General features: G+C 34.9%; 1 protein-coding gene and 1 pseudogene across 4 annotated transcripts in view; both read right to left on the bottom strand.

The window, feature by feature from the left end:
• The window catches only part of URGCP (upregulator of cell proliferation), a 99,538-nt gene that overhangs the window by 67,081 nt on the left and 18,424 nt on the right, over positions 1 to 14,033 (bottom strand). The window contains exon 1 of one of the 4 annotated variants that reach the window (XM_068550254.1): positions 245 to 332. The exons of the other annotated variants lie outside the window; for them this stretch is intronic. The gene's annotated coding sequence lies outside the window, so the exon portion shown is untranslated. Of the gene's footprint in view, positions 1 to 244; positions 333 to 14,033 lie in introns of those variants that run through there. 4 annotated transcript variants of the gene reach the window in all.
• LOC137768285 (NTF2-related export protein 2 pseudogene) lies at positions 8,447 to 8,845 on the bottom strand (annotated as a pseudogene).

Genomic DNA, 14,033 nt, shown 5'->3' with positions numbered 1-14,033 from the left:
AAATAATGTTTTAAAGTTATCCCCTTGCTACTTTATTGATACCTTTATCATTCCTGGGACAGTCTGCTGATTTTAAAAATGTAGCATTCCATTTGTATTTATTTTTCTCCCTTGCCAAAAAGATTTTTTAATACTGCTTGTACCAGCCAGGGAAATGCTCCAAAACACTATTCAGATCTTTTGCACTGAGGAACTTATATTTCCCCCCCATTATTGACTCCTGGCTTCTATCAGCCAAGCTTACCTTGGTGTGGTTTGGATTTGATAGCTAATTAATTCTGTGCTAGCTGCAAAGAGTTCATATTGAGATGATTTTTAATACTCAGCAGATTGTCTTCCTTTATATTGTATCTTTTTTATGTTGCATGTTGCTTTGGGTATCAGCCAGACTCTTTGCTCAGTATATGATAGTTCTGCTGATGTTTTACTGTATATTGGTGAACATGTCTTCATTAAGAGTTTTTGGAAAACTCATCAAACTCAATGAATAAGTTTCCTCCATACCCCATTTGGAATTATTCCTAATAAAATGATAAAACATGAAAAATAAATAATTAATTAATTAATTTAAAAAGAAAACTAGGGGATTGGTTAAGTAAAATAAAAATCATTATATGGCCATTAAAAACTATACTTTGAAACCTACTTAGTTATGTGGGAGAATGTTAATAACATCATTAAAAAGTGGTTTCTAAAGAGCAAATATGGTATACTTTTTAATAACAGATTTATTGGGATATAATTCATATATCATGCATTTCACATATTTAAAGTGTACAATTCAATGGTTTTCAGTACATTTAGAATTGAATAACCATGACATCAACCAATTATAGAACATTTTCATCACCTCTAAAAGAAATCTTACATCTACTAGTAGTCATTTTGTATGACACAGTTTTTATTAAAAGTATATAGTTGTGGTATATCCACAAAATGGAATATTATTTGGCAATTTAAAAAAAGTATGACACATGCTACAACATGGATGAAGCTTGAAAACATGCTAAATGAATTAATCCAGTCACAAAAGACCATATATTGTTTAATTCCATTTATATGAAATGGCCAGAATAGGTAAATAGAGAGAGATAGAAAGTAGATTAGTGGTTGTCCAGGACTGAGGGTGGTGGTTATGAGTAAATGGGGGGTACTTGCTAATTGGGGTTTCATTTTGGAGTCATGAAAATGTTCTAAAATTGGTTGTGGTGATTTTCATAATCTTGTGAATATACTAAAAAACCACTGAATTGTACACATTAATGGATTAATTGCATGGTGTTAGAAATGTCTCTCAATAAGCTGCTTTAAAAAGTACATAGGTTTATATAGAAAAAATCTGGAAAGATATTAAAAAGGTTAACATTATTTTCATGCAAAAGAATTAGATGATTTGTTTTACTTATTTTCTAATTTTTCTATAGTAATCACATATTAGTTGCATATTAAACAATTATTTCTAAAAAGAAGAAAAAATAAAGTATTCTTCGCATTCACAATTTGGCTGTTTGGTGCAAGAGACCTCGCTTTCAGCCTATCTTGGATTTTGACATGCCTTCCTCACTAAGCGTAACCATTTCTAGCTTTTGACTTAAAGTGAGAGACATGCAACTCTTTCTTTCACTTGAACGCTTAGAGGCCATTGTAGGTTATTAATTGGCCAATTTCAATATTGTTTTCCCTCAGGGAATAGAGAGGCCTGAGGAGAGGGACAGAGATGACGGTACAGCTGATAAGTCGAGCAGTCAGAACACACACAACATTCATTGATTAAGTTCACCGTCTTATATGGGAGTGGTTTGTGGCACCGCAAAACAATTAAAATAGTAATATCAAAGATCACTGATCACAGGTTACCATAACAAATATAATTCATCTTTTTAATAAGTGCATAATAAATAATCCATAGTAAAGAGGTACAAACATTCTATTGATTGGAATTCAAGTAGCTTTCAGTTGTTAATTAATTGTGTATATATTTATGCCCCTAGAAACATGCCTGTGGAAAATATGTGTTTGTTTGTGTGTTTGTGTATGCTTTATTGCCACAAGATATATCCCCCAAAATGAAATTTCAAAGAACATGTGTATTTTTCATCTTAATATCTATTTCCAGGCTTTTCTTACCAAAGAATGGAGCAATCCACACTCCCATCAAGAGCATCTGAGGCCCTGCTCTGAAGTATTATGGTTATTGGCTAAATGAAAAAGAATATCCCTTTGTTGTTTTCAATTTCATTTTCCGTGATCACCAGTGAGGCTGGGAATCTTTTCAAACTGTCTTTAGTCATTGGATTTCCTCCAATGTAAATTGTTACTCATATCCTTCACTTGCTTTTTCCATTGGGCCTTTTCCTTATCAATTTTTATAAACTCTGCATATTTTTAAGGAGGAGGAATAAAAACACTGGTGAACAAGGATCTTATAATTTTGAAAAATAGTATTTCTTCCAAAAGGGCAAGGCCTTAAGCAATAGAGAGATTTCTACTTCCTTCTGGACCTCTGCTCATGATAATTCATTTTTTGTAATTCCAGTGCTTAAAGTCTGTTTTGATTATCTTTTGGTTTTGCTACTTCTCACCATGGTACCAGTTATCATGCTTAAAAAATTAACTAACTTGAGGCCTTAGATGACCACACTCTCCTCCACAGAGGATCTGCATTTGCTGCTGTTAAGCATCTGGAAGTATTATCAGTTTAGAATTATCTCCACCAAATTCAAGGTTTGAGGCCCCCCCCAGACCACCCATTAGTACAAACCTAGGCTGAAATTTAGAAGAGTTACTTCATGTTGCCACTTAATCTAGGGCCATAGCACTTTGGGACACAAATGTATTTAGACTCTAGTACAGGTCTTGGATTTGATTTTTGAGCCCATTACTTACAAGGCTGTCAAAACTGTCAAGATGAAAGGTTAAGTTTGCTGTGATCATGGGCTCAATTGTCTTTTTTTTTTTTTTTTTTACTGTGATGAAATACACATAAAATTTACCGTATTAACTATTTTTAAGTGTACAATTCAATGGTGTTAAGTATATTCATATTGTTGTGCTACCATCACCATGACCCATCTCCAGAACTCTTTTCATCTTGCAAGACTGAAATTCTGTACTAATTAAACAATAACTCCCCATTCCACCCTCCCCCTAGCTACTGGCAACCACCATTCTACTTTCTGTCTCTATGATTTTGTCTATTCTAAGTACTTCTTATAAGTAGAATCATACATTATTTGTCTTTTTGTGATTGGCTTATTTCACTTAGCATAATGTCCTCAAGTTTCATCCATTTTGTAGTATATGTCAGAATTTTCTTCCTTTTTAAGGTTGAATACTATTCCATTGAATGCATATACCACATTTTGCTTATCCATTCATCCACCACTGGACACTTAGCTGGTTTCGACCTCTTGAGTATTGTGAGTAACGTTGCTATAAACATGCGTGTACAAATATTTCTTCCAGACCCTCTTTCAATTATTTTGAGTAAATACCCAGAAGTGGAATTGCTGGATTAAATGGTAAGTCTATGTGTAATTCTTTGAGGAACCACCATTCCCTTTTCCCCAGTGGTTGTACCATTTTACATTCTCACCACCAGTGCACAATTCCAATTTTTCCTCATCCTCACTGACACTTGTTATTTACTGTTTTTTTGATAGCAGTCATTCTAACGGGTGTGAGGGGGTATCTCACTATAGTTTCAATTTGCATTTGCTGAATAACTAGTGATGTTGAACATCTTTTCATGTGCTTATCAGCCATTTGTGTATCTTCCTTAGAGAAATGCCTATTCAAGTCCTTTGCCCACTTTTTAATCAGGTTGTTTGTTCCCTTGTTTAGTTTCAGGAGTTCTTTAGATATTCATATTAATCTCTGATTAATATTTGATTTTCAAATATTTTCTCCCATTTTGGAGTTTCCTTTTTACTTTGTTGATATCTTTTGATGCACAAAGTTTTTAAATTTTCATGAAATCCAATTTGTCTATTTTAATTTTTTTGTTGTTGTGTCTGTGATTTTTTGGTGTCATACCCAATAAATCAATGCCAGATCCAATGTCATGAAGCTTTTGCCCTATATTCTAAGAGTTGTATAGTTTTAGGTCTTGTATTTAAGTCATGGATCCATTTTGAATTGCTGTAGATTGAATTGTGTTCCCCCCAAATTCATATTTAAGCCCTAACCCCCAATGTGAGCGTATTTGGAGATGGATCTTTAAGAGGTAATTAAGGTTAAATGAGGTCATAAGGGTGGGCTCCTAATCCTACAGGATTAATGACCTTATAAGAAGAGGAAAAGAAATCAGAGTGCCCCCTCCACCCTCTCTCCATATGTACTGAGGAAAGGCCAGATGAGCACACAGCAAAAGGCAGTCATCTGCAATGCAGGAGGAAGGCCTTCACCAGACACCAACTCTATTGACACCTTAATCTTGGACTTCCCAGGCTCCAGAAGTGTGAGAAAATTAAATTTACATTGTTTAGCTACCCGGTCTGTAGTATTTTGATACAGCAGCCCAAGCTCATACATGAGCTTATTTTTGTATATGGTGTGAGGATCTAACATCATTTTCGCATGTGGATATCCAGTTTTGTCAGCACCATTTCATGAAAAGCCTGTCCTTTCCCCTTTGAATAGTCTTTGTCCCCTTGTTGAAAATCATTTGACTATTTATGTGACGGTTACTTCCGAGCTCTCTATTCTATTCGGGTAGTCTATATATGTAGGTCTTTTGCCAGTATTACACTGTTTTGACTACTATGGCTTAATACTAAGTTGTGAAATCAGGATGGCAAGTCCTCTAGCTTTGTTCTTTTTCAAGATAGTTTTGGATATTCAGTGTCCCGTGAGATTCTATATGTATTTTAGAATGGGTTTTTCCATTTGTGCAAAAACTGTCACTGGGATTTTGATAACAACTTCATTGAAATGGTAGATTTCTTTGGTAATATTGATAATCTTAACAATATTAAGATTTCCAGTGTGAACATGGAATGTCTTTCCATTTGTTTATGCATTCTTTAATTTCTTTTAGCAATGTTTTGCAGTTTTCATTGTACATGCCTTTCACTTCCTTGCTTCCTAAGTATTACTAAGTATTTTATTCTTTTTGATGCTAATGTAAATGGAATTGTTTTCTTAATTTCCTTTTGGTTCACTGTTAGTGTATAGAAATTCAACTGACTTTTTGTGTTGATTTTGTATCCTGTGACTCTACTGAAATTGTTTTTAAGTTCTAACAATTTGTGTATGTGTGTGGAATCTTTAGAGTTTTCTACCCATAAGATCATATCATTTGTGTACAGAGATCATTTTACTTCTTCCTTTCCAATTTGGATGCCTTTCATTTCCTTTTCTTGCCTAACTGCCTGGTTAGAATTCCCAAGACTATGTTAAATAGAAATGGTGAAAGTGGACCTTTTTATCTTGTTCCTGATCTTAGAGGAAAAGCTTTCAGACTTTCACCTTTGAGTGAAAGATGTTCACTGTGGGGTTTTCATATACAGCTTTTATTATGTCGAGGTATTCCTTCTATTCATAGTTTGTTGTGTGTTTTTTTTATCATAAAAAGCTGTTAAATTGTGTAAAATGCTTTTATGAAACAGTTGAGATAATCATGTGTTTTTTTTTCCCTTTCTACTGTTAATGTAATGTATTACAACGATTGGTTTTCCTATGTTGAACCATCCTTAAATTCTGGGGATAAATCCGACTTGGTCATGGTATATAATCCTTTTCTTTTTGAGAAAACTTGGCACAAAGCAAATATTATTTTACCTTTTCAAGTTACAAAAATATGAGCATGTAAAGAATACAATCTAGTCCATATGAGTGGTTCTAGTCATTTAAAATTTATAAATAATTTGGTATATACAATTCATATACAAGCCTTAAAACGTACAACAGCTAATGAATAGTATACACTATTTAATTCAGTTGTTGATAGTTAAATGAAGTTTTGAGACTGTTCTTAAACATAGGAAAGGGCAGTGTTTGGGCAATCTGATGATTACTAAGCGTAATTTTAAAAAGTCAATCCAAAATAAGAATAAGTGCATTTTGAGTAGGATACAGTGAGTGTTTGATCAGTAATATAGGAAGGTGTGGTCTAAATTTCAGTTCCACCGCCTTCTCTTATTTAATTTTCTTTCATTATTATATCAGAAATATAGTGTGTAGATTGGGGCAAAAGTAAATGAATTACTAGTTTTAAATTAAGTGATAAGAAACATTAGTTTTGAGTTGCAATGTAGAAACAAAACAGGCACATCTAGCTTTAAAACATTAAAAAAATAAAGAATAGAAAAGATGTTTAAAATTTAATCAAAAACTAAAGTTAGGTTTATTTATCTTTAGATGTTGAGACAAAATTAATGAACTTGTCCTTTTGAAGTTTATAGGTTTATAATGATCTGCTATTCTTTATTTTTTCTCAAAAAAGACAAAGAGTCACCTAACAAACATATGTTTTAAAACAGCTCTATTGGGGCTTCCCTGGTGACGCAGTGGTTGAGAGTCTGCCTGCCAGTGCAGGGGACACGGGTTCGAGCCCCGGTCTGGGAAGATCCCACATGCCGCAGAGCAGCTAGGTCCGTGAGCCACAATTACTGAGCCTGCGCGTCTGGAGCCTGTGCTCCACAACAAGAGAGGCCGCGACAGTGAGAGGCCCGCGCACCGCAATGATGAGTGGCCCCCACTTGCCACAACTAGAGAAAGCCCTCACGCAGAAACGAAGACCCAACACAGCCATAAATAAAATAAATAAATAAATAAAATTAAAAAAAAAAAAACAGCTCTATTTGCTCAATGTCATATGGAAGAACAACAAAATTAAATAATTTTAACATTAAATGACTAAAATAGAGGGAAATCACTTATTTGAAGGTTGCATAATACACAAGAGACTTCTGACCTAAAGTTCACATGGAAGACTTAGAAGTTATGGTGTCACAAAGACATAGTAATGGCTTTGCTTCCAAATTTTATAGGATTAGGCTTATTGCTGACATTTTACCTCCATAATTTCTTGAATAAATTTAGACATATATTGGTGGTAAGTATGAGGTGAAGTGGAAAAACCTTTAAATATCATTCTTAGAACAAAGTGGCACTCATGATTATTTGGCAAGTGATTTAAAATAGGCTACATTTTTTAAAATCTTTTTTTTAACGTCTTTACTGGAATATAATTGCTTTACAATGGTATGTTAGTTTCTGCTGTATAACAAAGTGAATCAGCTATACGTATACATATGTACACTGTAAAATAGGCTACATTTTTATAAAGTAGAAAAACAGGTACTAAAAACTTACCATTTGGCCACCTGTCCTTACTTTTGGCTCCAACCCTGGATCTCTACATTTTTCATTCCTCATTCTCCCATTAATTTAATAGTCTTATCACCATTAATTAGCTAAAGTTATAGACCTGGAGTTGTTAAGAAAAATATTTTTAAGAAGCTTTGCTTTTAAGTCACCAAATGTATCAAATGTTCAGGTATCAACCGAGAATATTTTGCACCTCTTTAGTGGATCTATTCATTCCATAAGAAAACTGGCTAACATAAAAGACATTGCTTAACATGAAAAAGACCATTGAACATCACTACATGTGATTCCAATGTCAAAGTAGTTATGCAAACCTAAATCAATAAGTATTGTTTTCATTGAACTGATTTGGAAAAGCCATATATTAAAACAGCATTACTGGGGCTTCCCTGGTGGCGCAGTGGCAGTGAGAGTCTGCCTGCCAATGCAGGGGACACGGGTTCGAGCCCTGGTCTGGGAAGATCCCACATGCCGCGGAGCAACTACGCCCGTGAGCCACAACTACTGAGCCTGCGCGTCTGGAGCCTGTGCTCTGCAACAAGAGAGGCTGCGATAATGAGAGGCTCGCGCACCGCAATGAAGAGTGGCCCCCATTTGCCGCAACTGGAGAAAGCCCTCACACGGAAGCGAAGACCCAACACAGCCATAAATAAATAAATAAATAATTTTTTAAAAAACAAAAAAAAACAGCATTACTGTTGTTTACTGGAAATAGGCAAGTGTTTTACTACAAAATTAACCTACTAACAACAACGTTTTAAAAACTCACTTCCTCTCAGAGACTTAAGTTGTGCTAATATCTCATAGATAGTATTATAGAAGGGTTTCGTTTCTGTGATAGGTTGGGTTCACACTGAGCGTTACTACAGAGATCATATGTTTAAGAATGTCATTAGTATAATATATATAAGGTGTGCAAAAACTAGCATTAAAGCTTTTAGTGACACACTCCAAAATGGCAGCTCCTAAAAAAGAAGCTGCTAGGAATTTTTAAAATTAAAGAAATTTAGTTTCAGCACATAGTAGTTCACGATGCTTCTACAATTAAAAGAATTAATTCACATAAATTCCTGTAGCTGAAATAGACCAAAAGGGCAATGGACTTTTGCCCCCTTTAACAACTAGCCCAATCTTGAAAATGGAAGCAATTACTCGTAATCTTTGACACAGAGATTTCTGGAGTGGACTGAGCAGTTGACGGCAAGATCTGGTTGAAGTAGTGGTGTTTGTTGTCATCAAACTTCACAGTTCCACTGGTCACAAGAACTGTAGTTTGGGTCTAGGTAACTTGATCCTGAACTGATTGGCAATATAACATACTGACTTGGAAATCACTAGAAGGCAACATCCCCCCAAAATTAATATTGCCACTCCATATTAAAGTGAAGTTGTCCATTTACAGTCTGATTAGTGCCCATCTTTAGTCCATTATCCAAAAATAATTATTGGCAAATTCCTCAGCAGCTCTACATGTCTGATCTACATAAGTTTTAGAAGCAACAGATGTGGCCATCAGAGAGCCCAAACAGCCTGTTCCAGCAAAGGCAACATCACTACATCCTCATCCAAACTCATTGGCATGCATGCCAGGATAGGGGCTCTTCCTGAAAATGGTCATTCATTCCTTGGTGTATTCCCACTATTTACCTAAGCCCAGTCTTTTCTGAATTTCCTCATAGTTTTGATACACTCTTTCTCTGGCTCTCTTCCCAATAGCTCTAACTGCAGCTACTTCTCAGTATACCCTCTTCCCTTCTCTGTTCACCTTTTACTTGGAGTATAAGCCCTTTAATATGCTTCTGAATACATATTTGTTAGTATTTTGTTAAGGATTTTTTCATCAGTGAGCACAAGAGATAGTGTTCTGTAGTTTTCTTCTACTGTTTTTGTCTGACTTTACTGGTCTTATACAATGAGTTAGGAAGTGTTCCCTCCTCTTCAATTTTTTGTAAAAGTTTGAAAAAGGTTAGTATTAGTTCTTCTTTAAATGTTTGGTAGAATTCACCAGTGAATCCATCAGGACCAGGGCTCTTCTTTGTTGGAAGGGTTTTTTAATATTATTATTTCAATAATAATTGAATTCAATCTCCTTACTATTCAGATTTTATATTTCCTTGTGATTTAGTCTTGGAGGTAAGATCTATTCAAACTTTCTATTTTTTTGAGATTTAGTCTTGGTAGGTTAGGTCTATTCAGATTTTCTACTTCTTTGTAGGTTTTAAGTTTCGAGGAACTTGTCTCTTTTACCTATGGTTATCCAATTTGGGGGCATATGATTGTTCGCAGTACTCTATTTTTTATTTGTGTTGAATCAGTAGTAATGTCCCCACTTTCATTTCTTTTTTAAAAATTATTTATTTATTTATTTATTTATTTATTTATTTATTTATTTAGCTGCATTGGGTCTTAGTTGTGGCAGGCAGGATCTTTGTTGCAGCATGTGGGATCTTTCATTGCAGTGTGCGGGCTTCTCTCTAGTTGTGGCACACAGGCTCCAGAGTGCGAGGGCTCAGTAGTTGTGGCGCATGGGCTCCAGAGCACACAGGCTCAGTAGCTGCAGCATATGGGCTCTCTAGTTGTGGCATGCAGGCTCTAGAGTGCTCGGGATTAGTTGCCTCATGGCATGTGGGATCTTAGTTTCACGACCAGGGATCGAACCCATGTCCCCGGCACTGGAAGGCAGACTCTTAACCACTGGACCACCAGGGAAGTCCCCCCACTTTCATTTCTGATTTTAGTAATTTGAGTCTTCCCTAATTTTTTCTTAGTCCACCTAACAAAAGGTTTGTCAATTTTGTTGATCTTTTCGAAGAACCAAATTTTGGGTCACTGATTTTCTCTATTCTTTTTCTATTCTCTATTTCATTGATCTCTGCTCTAATCTTTATTACTTCCTTCCTTGCAGTAGCTTTGCATTTAGTTTGTTCTTCTTGTCCTAGTAAAACTTAAGGTTGTAAAGTTAGGTTTTTTATATGAGAAGTTTCTTGTTTTTAATGTAAGCATTTATAATTATAAATTTCCCCCTTAGTACCACTTTTGATGCAGCCCATAAGTGTTAATATGGTGTGTTTACATTTTCATTCATCTCTTCTTAACTATTTTCCGATTTCCTTGTGATTTCACCTTTGATCCATTGGTTGTTTAAAAGGACGTTGTTTAGCCTCCACAATTTTGTGAATTTTCCAGTTTATGTTATTGATTTCTAATTTCATCTCACTGTGGTCAGAGAATATACATTGTGTGATATCTATCTTTTAAAAACCACTGTGGTCCTACTTATGGTCTATCCAGGAAAAGGTCCCACATGCACATAAGCAGAATAGGTATGCTGTTGTTGTTGCGAGGAGTGTTCTGTATATGTCTATTAGATACACTTTGTTTATTGTGTTGTTGAAGTCCTCTATTTCCTCATTTATCTTCTGTCTGGTTGTTCTACCCATTATTCTGAGTGGGGTATTGGAATCTACAACTATTATTGTAGAACTATTTTCCCCTCCAATTCTGTCAGTTTTTTCTCATATATTTTGATGGTCTGACATTGGGTGCATAAATGCTTATAATTATTATATCTTCTTGCTGTATTGAAATGTTTGTTAACATGTGATGGCCTTCTCTGTCTCTTGTAACTGTTTTCAATTTAAAGCCTATTTTGTCTGAAATTAGTATAGCCACTGCCATTCTCTCTTGGTAGTTATTTGCAAGCAATATCTTTCTCCAATCTTTTACTTTCACAAGTTTTTGTCATTGGATCTCAAAAGTGAGTCTCTTAGAGACAGCATATAGTTGGACCATGTGTTTTTACCAATTCTGCCAATCTCTCTCTTTTAATGGGAGAGTTTAATACACTTTCATTTAAAGTAATTACTGATAATGAGGCACTTATTTCTGTCACTGTACTATAGAAACAAATTTTCTATAGGCCTATAGCTTTTTGTCCCTCATTCCTCTCTTCTTTTGTGCTTAGTTGATTTTTTGGTAGTAAAATGTTTGAATTCCTTCTTGATTTCCTTTTGTGTATATTCTATAGAAATTTTCTTTGTGGTTGCCATGGGGATTACATTTAATGTCCTAAGGTTGTAACATTCTAATTTGAATTTTTAGCAGGTTAACTTGAATAACATACAAACACTATGGTCCTTTACACTCTGTCCCCACTGCTTTTGGTTTCTGATGTTACAAAATTACATCCTTATACAATGTGTGCCCCCAAACATAAATCAATAATTCTTTAAATGCATTAGTCTCCTAAATTACATACAGAACAAGATTTGGAGTTACAAATCAATGTTACAGTAATGCTAGCTGTTACATTAATTTTTTGATTTAAATATATTGGTCTCTTAAATCATTTAGAAAACAAAGAGTGCAGTTATAAACCATTGTTACAATAATACTAGCTATTATAATTGCCCATGTATTTATCTTTACTGAGATCTCTATTTCTCCATAGAGCTTAGGGTTATGGTCTAACGTTCTTTGTCTTTGCAGCACACCTTTGAGCACTTCTTCCAGGGCTACTCTAGTGGTCACAAACTCCCTCAGCTTTTGTTCATCTGGGAATGTCTTGATTTCTCCCTCATTTTTGAAGGACAGTTTTGCTGGACACATGAATCTTGGTTGACAGATTTTTGTTTTTTGTTTTTTAAGCACTTTGAATATATCTGTCCACTATCTTCTGGGCTCCAAAGTTTCTAATGAGAATCTGCAGATAATCTCATTGAGGATCATTTGTATGTAATGATTTGCTTCTCACTTGCTGTTGTCAGGATTTCTTCTTTTCCTTTGTCTTTTGAAACTTTGATTATAATGTGTCTCGGTGTAGGTCTCTTTGATTTAATCTTACTTGGAGTTCACTGAGCTTCTTGGATGTTTACATGCATGCCTTTCTTTAAATTACAGAAGTTTTCAGCCATTATCTCTTCAAATAGTCTCTCTGCATCTTTCTCTCTGCTCCTTCAAGGACTCCCACATGCGTATCTTGGTCTTTTTGATGATGCCCAGTCAGTCTCTTAAGCTCTGTGCTTTTGCTCAATCTTTTCTCTTTCTGTTCCTCAGACTAGATAATTTCTGTTATCTTTATCTTTTCTTTTTCTGTTCCTCAGCCTTGATAATTTCCATTACCCTATATTCAAGTTCACTGATTTATTCTTCTGCCCGCCAAATCTGCTTTGAATGCTGCTAGTGAATTTTTCATTTCCATTATTTCCTCTTCAGCTCCAGAATTTTGTTTTGTTTTCTTTTTAGGTTTTCTATCTTTTTATTGATATTTCCATTATGTTCATTCATGGTTTTCTTGATTTTCTCCACATATTCCTTTAATTCTTTCAGCATCTTTAGGACTTTGTTTTAAAGTCTTTGTCTGCTATATCTGCCATAAACTGTTTTATTTTATTTTATCTTATTTTATTTTATTTTATTTTATATTGGAGTAGAGTTGATTTACAATGTTGTGTTAGTTTCAGGTTTACAGCAAAGTGATTCAGTTATACATATAAATATATCTATGCTTTTTCAAATTCTTTTCTCATTTAGGTTTTTCCAGAGTACTGAGCAGAGTTCCCTGTGCTGTACAGCAGGTCCCTGTTGGTTATCTATTTTAAATATAGCAATGTGTAATGTCAATCCCAAACTCCCAATCTGTCCCTCCCCCCATTGTTTCCCCCTGGTAACCATAAATTTGTTCTCTAAATCTGTCTGTTTCTGTTTTGTAAATAAGTTCATTTTGTGTCATCTTTTTGTGTCATGATATCCGCATGTAAGCGATATCATATGATATTTGTCTTTCTCTGCCTGACTTACTTCCCTTAGTAAGATCATCTCCATGTCCATCTATGTTGCTGCAAATGGCATTATTTCATTCTTTTTTAATAGCTGAGTAATATTCCATTGTATATATGTACCACATCTTCTGCATCCATTCATCTGTCAATGGACATTTAGGTTGCTTCCACATCTTGGCTATTGCAAATAGTGTTGCAATGAACATTGGGATGCATAAATCCTTTTGAACCATGTTTTTCTCCTGATATTCTGCCCAGGAGTGGGACTGCTGGATCATATGTTAGCTCTATTTTTAGTTTCTTAAGGAACTTTCATAATGTTCTCCATAGTGGCTGCACCAATTTACACTCCCAGCAACAGTGTAGGAGGGTTCTCTTTTCTCCACACCCTCTCCAGTATTGCTTGTAGACTTTTTGACAATGGACATTCTGACTGCTGTGAGGTGATATCTCACTGTAATTTTGATTTGCATTTCTCTAATAATTAGCGATGTTGAGCGTCTTTTCATGTGTCTCTTGTTACTCTGTACATCTTCTTTGGAGAAATGTCTATTTAAGTCTTCTGCCCATTTTTTTTTTTTGATTGGGTTGTTTGTGTTTTTGATATTGAGCCACATGAACTGTTTGTATATACTGGAGATTAATCCATTGTTGGTCACATCATTTGCAAATATTTTCTCCCATTCTGTGAGTTCTCTTTTTGTTTTATGGTGTCCTTTGCTGTGCAAAAGCTTTCAAGTTTGGTTTGGTCCCATTTGTTTATTTTTGTTTTTATTTCCATTTCTGTAGGAGGTGGGCCAAAAACGATCTTGCTGTGATTTATGTCATGGAGTGTTCTGCCTATGTTTTCCTCTAAGAGTTTTATAGTGTCTGGCCTTACATTTAGGTCTTCAATCCATTTTGAGTTTATTTTTGTGTATG

Source organism: Eschrichtius robustus, chromosome 8 (genome assembly GCF_028021215.1).
Source record: "Eschrichtius robustus isolate mEscRob2 chromosome 8, mEscRob2.pri, whole genome shotgun sequence".
Classification (NCBI taxonomy): Eukaryota; Metazoa; Chordata; class Mammalia; order Artiodactyla; family Eschrichtiidae; genus Eschrichtius; species Eschrichtius robustus.
Note: the sequence above shows the minus strand (reverse complement) of the source record. Positions and strands in the feature narration are given on the sequence as shown.